Consider the following 9,265-nt stretch of genomic DNA (forward strand, 5'->3'; position numbering starts at 1 on the left):
CCCTCCAAGGGTGCCTGTCCAAGCCCAGCCCCTATCATGTTGCCCTTTGGGCCCTCGATCCCCCAGGATAGAGCAGGAAGCCTGGCCCTCAGTCGGAGCCAGGCTCTGGTCTCCGAGCAGCCCTGGGTTGGAGTCCTGGTCAGCACCTCTTCCAAGTGCACCCTGCAGCAAAACCCTTCCCCCCCTCTGTACACGGGGGTCACAAAGGGCTCCGCTCACCGGCCCAGGACTGCCCTAGGGGCTGCGTTGGGAGAGGAGGGCTGGGAGGGGGTCAGGCGTGTCTCTGGGTAGACCGTGCATGGGAGGAGCCACAGAGGCCACTGCAGGCCAAGGGGGCCACGGGCAAAGGCCAGGGCAACAGATGGGCCCAGGTGAGGAATCGGCCTGCCTCGGCCCAGCGTGTGCCAGGGAAGGCCAGGCTGCGGGAGGCACAGGGGTGGCGACGTGGGGATAACAGGACGGCTCTTCCCACGGCTCCTGGCGGCGGCCCACGCCCCAGGACACCCAGGCCCAGGCCAGCTCGGATCTGGGGTTGGGAGGGGCTGGTCGGACCCTGGTTATCTCGGCTCCCCTGGCGGGGCACTGGATACAGAGTCCAGAGCCCCCAGCCAGGCTGGTTATCAGGGGCCACTGAGCCCTGACCTCAGCAGGCCCAGGCTGGGCACGGGGCTGGGGTGCCTGAGGCGTTCCCAGCCCGCCCCCGCACCCAGTATCTGGAGCTGCCCCGCCCAGCCTGAGATAGCTGCCCAGAGAGGAGATACATGCTGGGAACACACCGCAGGGCCGGCTCCCAGTGGCCACGGAGAAGGGAACGGGGAGGTGGCCCTGGACTTGGTGGAGAGGCTCAGCCCAGCGGGCACTGTCGGGGTGAGTCTGAGGGTCCCGCTGGAGAGGAAACTTAGGGCGTGGACTGCCTGACACCCACGTGTGTCTGAGCAGAGCCCAGACTGGGGCTCGGGCTCCGACCTCCTGCCCACAGATGGCCTCTGCCATGCAGGCCACACGGTCTGCAGGCCTGGCTGCTTGCTCTCCACTCGGGAGGGAGCTGAAGGACGGCAGGGATACGCTCGCCGCGACGGACGCGCCCCTGCACAGGGCTCCCAGGGCTGCACGGCCCTGCCAGGGACCTGCCGGCCCAAGCCCGTGCCCCAGGCAGGGGCTACCCTGTGCCAGGCCCAGCGCGTGACTTGTGGCCTGGGGCGGGGGGCAGAAGGAGACACCTGTTCACGCCCACCCGGGGCCCTGAGGCCCGGCCTGGGCCCCGTGACGGCAGAGGGGTTCCTGGGAGAATGGGATCCCAGAAAGCCCCTCTTCCCACGCGAAGGGCCTTCCAGGGCCTCCACCCCAGGCCCACCCAGCGCCCGCGGCCAGCCTTCCTGCCAGCTCTTGCAACACTGCGTGAGGGCTGCACAGAAACCCGATCTCGGGCTCAGGCCCTGACGTGCCCCTGCCGCCCGTCCCACTAAGCTCTTCTCCGTGGTGGGGCCGCCGGTCCCAGACCCCGCGGAGACCCATGGCTCGTGCCTGCAGGTTCTCAGGAGGGCAGCCATGGGCACTGGCCCGGCCCTGCCTCCCACGTAAGGGGACTCCGAGACGGGACCCTCTGCACGGAGCCGTCCAGCAAAGGCCTCTGTCCCTGCAGCCGGCCAGGGCTGTGGAAGAAACCAGCCCCTGACCCTCTGGCAGCTGGGCAAGTCCACCCAGTCCCCGCACCTCAGTTTCCCCATCCAGGAATGGGACGCCTGCCCAAGGCCCTCATGAGATGCCTGGGGCTGGCACCCCCGCCCAGCCTCCTGCAGGAGAACGGGTGCCACGCTGCTCCCCAGGTGAGATGAGCAAGCTGTCCTGATTCTGCCAGGAGCCCAGGGCTGCCCCCGGGGCCGGGCGGGTGTTCAGGTCCTGCCTCTCCAGTGCCGGCCCCACTCTTGTCTCCTGGGAGGAGGGGTTCCGTGAGGTCTGTGGGAAGGGGACCCTGGGTGCCACGGGGAGATGGTGGGTCCCGCTCAGGCATGTCCAGGCCTTAGGAAGCTTCTTCAGGACTGGCGTGATCAGAGCTGGGAGGAAGCAGCAGGTCTGGGTGGGTGAGTGGGCACTGGGGGCCCCTAGATTCTAGCTGGACACCCCAGGACCCGTCCAGCCTCAGGCCCAGCCTTCTTCCCCCCCTGCTCCTCTTGGGCACTGGGGGGGTGGGCAGGCCGAGGGCAGGTGGGCAGGTGGCCTGATACCCTTGGCTTCCTGTTCCCAGCACTGGCCACCGCAGGTGGGACCTTCCTTCCTCTGCAGCATATGGTGAAGGAGCAGTGGTGATGGGGGATAAACAAGCCACGGGCCTCGTCCCTGTCAGAGCAGGGTCCTCACAGGTGGGCTCAGTGGAGGAGGGGCTGGCCCTGCGGCCAGAAGCCTCCTAAAGGCAGGCAATCTCCTCCCTGCACCAGGCCCAGGCCCCTCTGGCTGCTCTCTGCTCTGAAGCGGGCAGGGCCGCCCTGAACGTGTGTGCAGGTTGGGCACTGCTCAAGGGACTGTGAGTCGTCAGGGCAGTGGTCCTGCTACACGAGGCATCTTCCCAAAGCTCGAATTGGAGCCCCTCCTCAAGTGCTGGCTTAAACCTGGAGCAACGCACCCTCTCATGCCCCCCCACCCCAAGGGATGAAGCTTGATTCCTCTGCCCCCCGCCCCCACCATGGCTCTCAGCTTGGGTCTCACTTTCCCTGCGAGCTCTGTGTTCCTGCTGCCTCTGCCCTCCCCATCGGCACCCTGGTCACACCATGCTGTCACTTCCTGGTCCCTGGGACACCTTTCTCTCCACCATCCCGGCCCGTTGGTCTGTGGGCTCTGCCAGGGCCGGAATCAAACCACTTTGGAATCCCACCGAGGTCTGTAGAAGGCAGGGGGGCGGGAGGGGCCTGGGGCCGTGGGAGATAGGCTTTGCTGGTAAGGCACCCAGGACTGGGGCAGAGAGTAAGCTGGCGGTGGAGGGAGCAGGTGGGCGCAGGGGAGCCTCTGGTCAGGGGCTCAGGGCCAGGGCCAGCGAACTGAGGGCACCGTGTCCCTCTGCCAGCCCCCAGGACCCTTGCAGCCCCCAGTTGCCCCACAGCCCTGAATCCCCGCCTCCCTGCCTCACACAAAGCCCAGGCTTTCCGGGCCTTACCTCTCCCTCTGTACAGGAGCCCAAGCCCCTCCACATAACCCCGCCCGGGTAGCACCCCCAGCCACTGGTGCAGCCGTGCCCCATCCCTCAGGTGCGTCTCTGCTCCCGTGGCAGCTCAGCCCCCTTTGAAAGTCATGCTGGCGTTCAAGGGCCACCCCCCAGAGGTCCTGGGAAGATGGGAAGAGCCCGCATCTCCCCACTGCCTCGAGGGAGCCCTGAGGGGCCTTTGTGGGGCCCGGCTGGACCCTCGGGACATTTGAAACCGGGGACACTCAGGAGGCCTGTTGGGGGGTCCCACGCTCGCTGACCCCGCTGGGCATTGGGGTCCCCCATCCCGTCCCCACCAGGCAGCTCAAGGTGCCGAGGGCCGGCACGTGCCCGGGCAGGGCCCGCTGCAGCTGGCGGCTCAGAGGATGGCACTCCTGCTCCGCCGCTGGCTCATGCCCCCTTGGGAGTCAGGGTCAGGGAGGTGCCCACCCACAGGTCACACCCTCCTGACTCTGGGCCCCCGCTTCCTTCCTCCCTCCTTCTCTCTGGCAAACTAGAGACCCAGAAACCAGACCTCCATGAGCCGGGGCCCCAAGGGACTGCTGGGAGCCTGGTGACTCTCTGTCCTCCCCTGTGCCGGGGATCAATAGTCTCTCGAAGGGCCTCTGGGCATCTCTCAGGCCTGTTCCCAAGGGCCGGCGCGGCTCGGGCTTCAGTGAGCTTGAGGCAAGTGTCCCGGCAGCTCTCCTCTCCGCAGACCCCCACTGGCCACATGGCCAAGCTGCCCAGCTGAGGCTCCTGCTAGAGACAACCGATGGGGTGTGAGGGAGCGGCTGCCAGGGTTCAGCCCTGGAGGGGCCAGCGGTGGGTGTGGTCTCCAGGCCAGTCCCGGGAAGGGCCAGGGAAGGGGCCGGAGGTGGCCTGGCCTCCTCTCGGGCAGAGAAGGGTGGACACCAGCTGACACCCCCACCCCGCTGCCTGCCACACCTTCCTCCTCGGCCCAGCGTTTTCTCACGCTCGGAGCTGGCACGGCGAACCCTGCGTGCTGGGACTTGTCACCCCATCCCGGGAAGGTGGGCGAGGCTTTTCCTCTGGGCCTGGGGGCAGGGGCCACCGCAAGTCAAGACACGGCCTGGAGTGGTGGAGCCGGGTTGCGACACCGGCTGAGCAGCTGCAGGGGGCCCGGCCCACACCTGGTCCGTGTCCCAGTCCGTCCGCCTACCTTGGCACCTACCCCCCGCTGGGGAGGGCAGAGAGCATGGGTGGGCTTGGGGAGGTGGGTTCCCATCCTTCCTAGAGGTGGACCCGGGAGCTTGGGCCAAGGCCCTGCCCCACTCTGGTCCTCAGCTGGAAACTGAGGATCATAAAGGTTCGTCGGGACACTTATATGCACCCACACGCCCCGCACCCTGTCGGAGTCTGCGGTGTGGTCAGCAGTGCTGACCTCAGTTTTCCCCTCTGGAGAGTGGGATGACAGGATAGCTACCTCAGGGCTGCTGGGAGGCTCCAACAAGAAATCCACACTTTGGGAGTCTTGGGCCTTGCAGCATCACGGCTGTGACTTTGGGACAGAAGGCCAGGAATTCCTAAGGGCCCCTGAGGCTGATGTGCTGCGGGGACAGAGGCCTGATGGCCCCCGATTCCCAAACCTCACTCAGTCCCGGGACAAGACCTCAGATCTCTCTGGCCAGAACTGGTGAGGCTCACTCTCCAGCTGAGAGCTGGATGGATGCCCCCCTCCAGCAGGGCCCCCGCCTCCAGCCAGTCCTTCAGGGGCTAACCCCCTGGTGACAGACTGGCCCCTGAGCAAATCCATTTCATTTGAGGTCAGGCTGGCCTGTGGTTCCCCTCAACCCACCAGGTCCTTGTGTGAGCCTCTGGTTGTAAAGACAAAACCGGATCCTCTCTGGGCACCACCCCTGTAGGGCTAGTGGGGACCCAGGCCGAGGGTGGTCCCCAGGAGGGTGGCATGAGTACCTGGCCTGTCTCATTTGCCTCAGCGAAATGGGGGGCGGGGGTAGAGTGGGACATGGGACAGGCCGGAGTGGCGCTCTGGACAGACCCTCCTCAGTTCTGTTGTCACGTGGAGAAACTGAGGCCCAGGGAGGTGCAAGCCCACGGCTGGGCTCGTGAGCCAAGCTGGGCCCCCAGAGGCCCCGGACCTTCCTGGCCGTGATGTGCAGGCCGTTCGCTGGGCAGGAAGGAGGGCCTGGGGCGCGGGGCTCTGGGGAAAGGGCCCCATAGCTTAAGAGCTCCTTCTGCAGGAGTCACCAGCTGCCGTCGGAGGCTGGGGAGATGGAGAGGCAGGCCCCCCGGGAGGCAGCCCCTCGACACCCTGGCAACCCCCCAGGCAGGCGTGGGAATGTGACTGGCGGGAACAGGCCCTCTCCCCCAGGAATCAGCGGCTGGGCGCCGGCCAAGGGGGGTCTGATCCAAAGAGGAAGCAAAGTTCAGCTGCTGTGGAGCAGATGAGCTGCTGGGGGCGGACGCAGGCCGTGAAGATGGGGCTCCAGCCCCGGCACTGGCTGAGCCCTGATCCCAGGTGCAGATGCCCCTGACTGTAGCCACGGGCTGCTTTCTGATCCCAGTTACAGGTTGACGTCTCACCCCAGCCCCAGACTGAGCCCTGACACAGGCGTGAACTGAGCACACACCCCAGCCTTGGACCAACCCCTGACCCCAACCAGACCGGCCCCTGATCCAGGCACAGACCAGCCTCATCTCTGCTGACGTCCAACTCCAGCTTTGTCCACCTCTGGCTCTTTGCTTCTTCAGCCCCCAGGCCGAGACCATCCTGGGGTGCATCACAGGGGCCAGCCACCGGGATCGGGAAGGTGACGGTCCACGCTGTTGGATGCTGTGTCCCTTCCTGGCCCTGCACTTTCAAAGGTCCGCAGACCAGCTGGAGCGGATGCAGGAGGGAGACCAGAGTGCAGGCCTGGGGGCGCCGAGGGGGCCAAGGCTGGCTGGTTTGGAGGCAGGAGGCCTGCTCAGCCTGGTGGGACCCATGCCACCTCCAGCGTGTGAGCCAGCGTGCCACCTCCACCACCTTGTCTTCCAGCCAGCCCTGAAAGGCGGAGCACGCCCGCCCTGCTTTGTGGACGAGGAACCGGGCCGGACAGGGTCAGTGATACCCAAACGTACACAGCACGACCCGAGGCAGTCTGACCCGAAGCCCAGTCAGCCGTGCTGGAGACAGACCTCAGCCTGATCCCAACACCACCAGCCTATGGGGCGGGGGCTGCCTTGAGTGGATGGGGCAGCTTCACGGGGGCGGGGGGAGACATCGGGGGAGACGCAGGGGACCACCGAGCTGGGGTGTCGGAGCCGGATCTGGGCCCCCAGGTGGGAGGGGGGCCAGCCTGGGCTCTTGGGCCCCTGCAGCCGCCAACTCGGGCTCCCTGAGCCTCCCAGAAACTGAGGCTGGGCACCCCGAGCTTAGGGGGAAAGAAGCTGTGTTTATTCGGAGCTCTAATCTCTGGGCCTTATCGCCGCCTGTTTGCCCATCGAGAGTTCACACATGGCTGGAGGTCACAGCGGGGTGGGAGGGGCTGACAATATTTGCCCACTTCTCCCGGTGATGTTATAAATAGTACGAGCCTCTCAGCTCGGAGGGGTCTCCCGCGGGCACCAGATGCCAGGTGGGGTGCCTGCGGTGTTGACATTCCCCAGCTCTGAGTTTGGCTTCCGATAGCGGTGCACGAGGGCGTGGCCGGAGAAGCCCTTTCTCATAGGAAAGCTCGAGAAACAGCTGCGCACCCCCCACCGCGGGGCTTGGTTGCCCCCATGCTGTCCCAGCCCACACCTTGGAGTGTCCAGGGGCTGTGCTGGGGCTGGGGACAGCAAAGCCCCACAGGAGGCCGGGCCCAGCCCCACGTCAGGGCCCACGGCAGGGTGCCCAGACACTGCCCGAAGGAGGCAGTGTGGCTTGCTGGTTAAGGCACACGAAGGTTCCGTGCACTTGGGCACTGTGTGACTTGGGGAGCCCCAGTTTCCAGCTATTAAACGGGGTGCCCGTGAGTCCCACACCATAGAGTTGCGGGGAGATGGATGAGATGCTGAGCCACACACACACCACCGCCCGCCTCCGCACTGGGCCCACTAGGGCCATCGCCCCCCGTCACCCCACAGGCTGACCAGGCCCCAGGGGAGGCGGGCTTGGGCATGCCCTCCCACCCAGGTACCAGGCCAGCAGGAGCCTCCTCCAACACCCTCAGCCACTCCCGGCTGCTCCCAATGAGGGCCCTTTTCCTTTCTGGGTTTGTTGGGGGTTAATCATCCTCGTCACCCAGTTTACAGGACCTCTGGTTGCTTCAAAGCCCGCCTGGTACCAGCAGCCTGGAGGATCCTCCGGCCCACCCCCTGAGGATGGGAACCCACCTGCTGCGCTTGGGGGCCCTCACGGGCTTTAGGGGGACGGGCCAGGAGGAAGAGGCAAGGAGGTAGCTGGTAGCCTTGGCCTCCTCGAGGGCCTCAGTGGGACAGCGGCACCCGGACGGTGCTGTCACCGCGCCCAGCCCAGGGGAGCCCGGGTCTAGGCAGGCAGGCTGGTCCCAGGCAAGGGTGCCAGCATGGCCGGCCCAGGGTCAGGTGGTGACCTGGGTGAGCCCAGGCCCTTTGCCTTCCCAAGTCCTTTCCTCCGTAAAAAACAAAAAGAGTGAAAATTAGATCTTATGGATGTGTTGGCCTAAAGACAAATACATTAATATTATATATGAAAGCATTTTCTTGTTCTTAAAAATTCAGTTTTTTCTCCTGATTTTAAGAGACATTAAAATACTTCCCTGAGCCTCTGAAAGTCTCCTGGTTCCTGGTCTCTGGGCCTGAAAGGGGAGTCGGTCTCTGGCGATTCAGGAGTCCAGAGGAGGGGCCTAACCTGGGCTTGGGGTCCGGGATGCGACTCAGAAAATGTGACACCAGAGCCCGGAACAGGACACAGGAGGAGCCAGACAGAGAGGAGGGGCGGGGGAAGAGGCAGGAAGAGCCTGGGGCTCCTGGAGGTTGATGGAGCCAGGGTTCCAGCAGCCTCCAAGCGTGGAGGCGGGGCCTCGTGGAGGCGGGTGGGCGGGGCCTCTGGTGGGCACCCGGCTCGTTGGGGCTAGGGCTTGTCCCGAGCACCTAGAGGAACCACAGGAGGTTTACGCTGGAGTGGGGGTGGGGGGGTAAGGTGCGGGGGGAGGGGCTGGAGCTGCAGCCCGGAATGTGGGGGAGACGCTGCTGCAGGTGTCAGGAGGAGTCCCAGCAGGGAGCGATCCCAGCCTGAAGAGGTCCCAGCAGGGAGCGATCAGGAGGCTGGTTGGCCCTGGGCCTCGTTTCCCCACGTGCACAATGAAGGGTTGGGCTAAATGGTCTCCAGGGAGGTTCCTGAAGGCCAACGGAAGGCCTGGGGGAAAGGGGGCATTCTACAGGTTGAGGGGTCTTCACCCAGCGCTCCAGGAGAGAAATAGGGTGGAGTGGGGCTGGGGCAGCTCCCTCTGACCCCCTGCACTGCGGCCTCCCAGCTACAGAGCTCTGCCCACTGTCTGCCTTACTTCCCTCCTGGGACCACCTGCCTGGGGACCAGCAGCCCTTGTGGTCCCCACCTGCCCTCCCTCCGTCCCTCCTTTGGCGGCTAAACTGCCATCAGTCAGGGCAGCCACACCTGCTGCTCTCGAGTCCCCTCCTCCCTCCGCTGGCCCTGACAGCCCCTGCCACCCTCCTCTGGGCTCAGGGGGGCCCAGGCACCCAGCAGCCCCTCAAGGACCCCGAGGCAGGACTGCTCAGACCTGAAGGCTGCAGCCCTCTGTCCTGTGAACCCCAAGAGAGCCCCCGACCAGAATACCTGCCAGGAGGAGCAAGGCCCTGCACAGCCTTCTCACCATCCCACAGGTGAGAAAACTGGGGCCCCCTCCCCTTAGCTTTGCACTGGAGAGGGGAGAGGGGCACAGGGGGGGACGGGGAGGGGGAACCAGGAACGGAGCCCCTCAGCTGCCTCCCCCATCACTCAGAAGACCCCCCCCCCGGTCATCTGTGTCAGCGATAGAGACCAGGGTCCTCCCCTGGCACTGCCCTGACCAGCGTCCTGCCCTGCAGCTCAGGCTCCCCAGGAGCACCTGGACCTGTGGCTCTGCACCAGGGATGGGACAGGCG

The 9,265-nt window shown here is 65.7% G+C and overlaps 1 long non-coding RNA gene across 1 annotated transcript; it reads left to right on the plus strand.

The window, feature by feature from the left end:
* Positions 1-873: 873 nt before the first annotated feature.
* On the plus strand, positions 874-7,924 carry LOC115802713 (uncharacterized). The gene is made up of 2 exons (XR_016393689.1): positions 874-1,826; positions 5,725-7,924. It is a non-coding gene; the product is annotated as an uncharacterized LOC115802713 (long non-coding RNA).
* The last annotated feature ends 1,341 nt before the right edge of the window (positions 7,925-9,265 follow it).

This window comes from Delphinapterus leucas, chromosome 6 (assembly GCF_059928025.1).
Source record: "Delphinapterus leucas isolate spDelLeu-1000000601 "Yukka" chromosome 6, BTC_Dleu_Yukka2, whole genome shotgun sequence".
Lineage (NCBI taxonomy): Eukaryota > Metazoa > Chordata > Mammalia > Artiodactyla > Monodontidae > Delphinapterus > Delphinapterus leucas.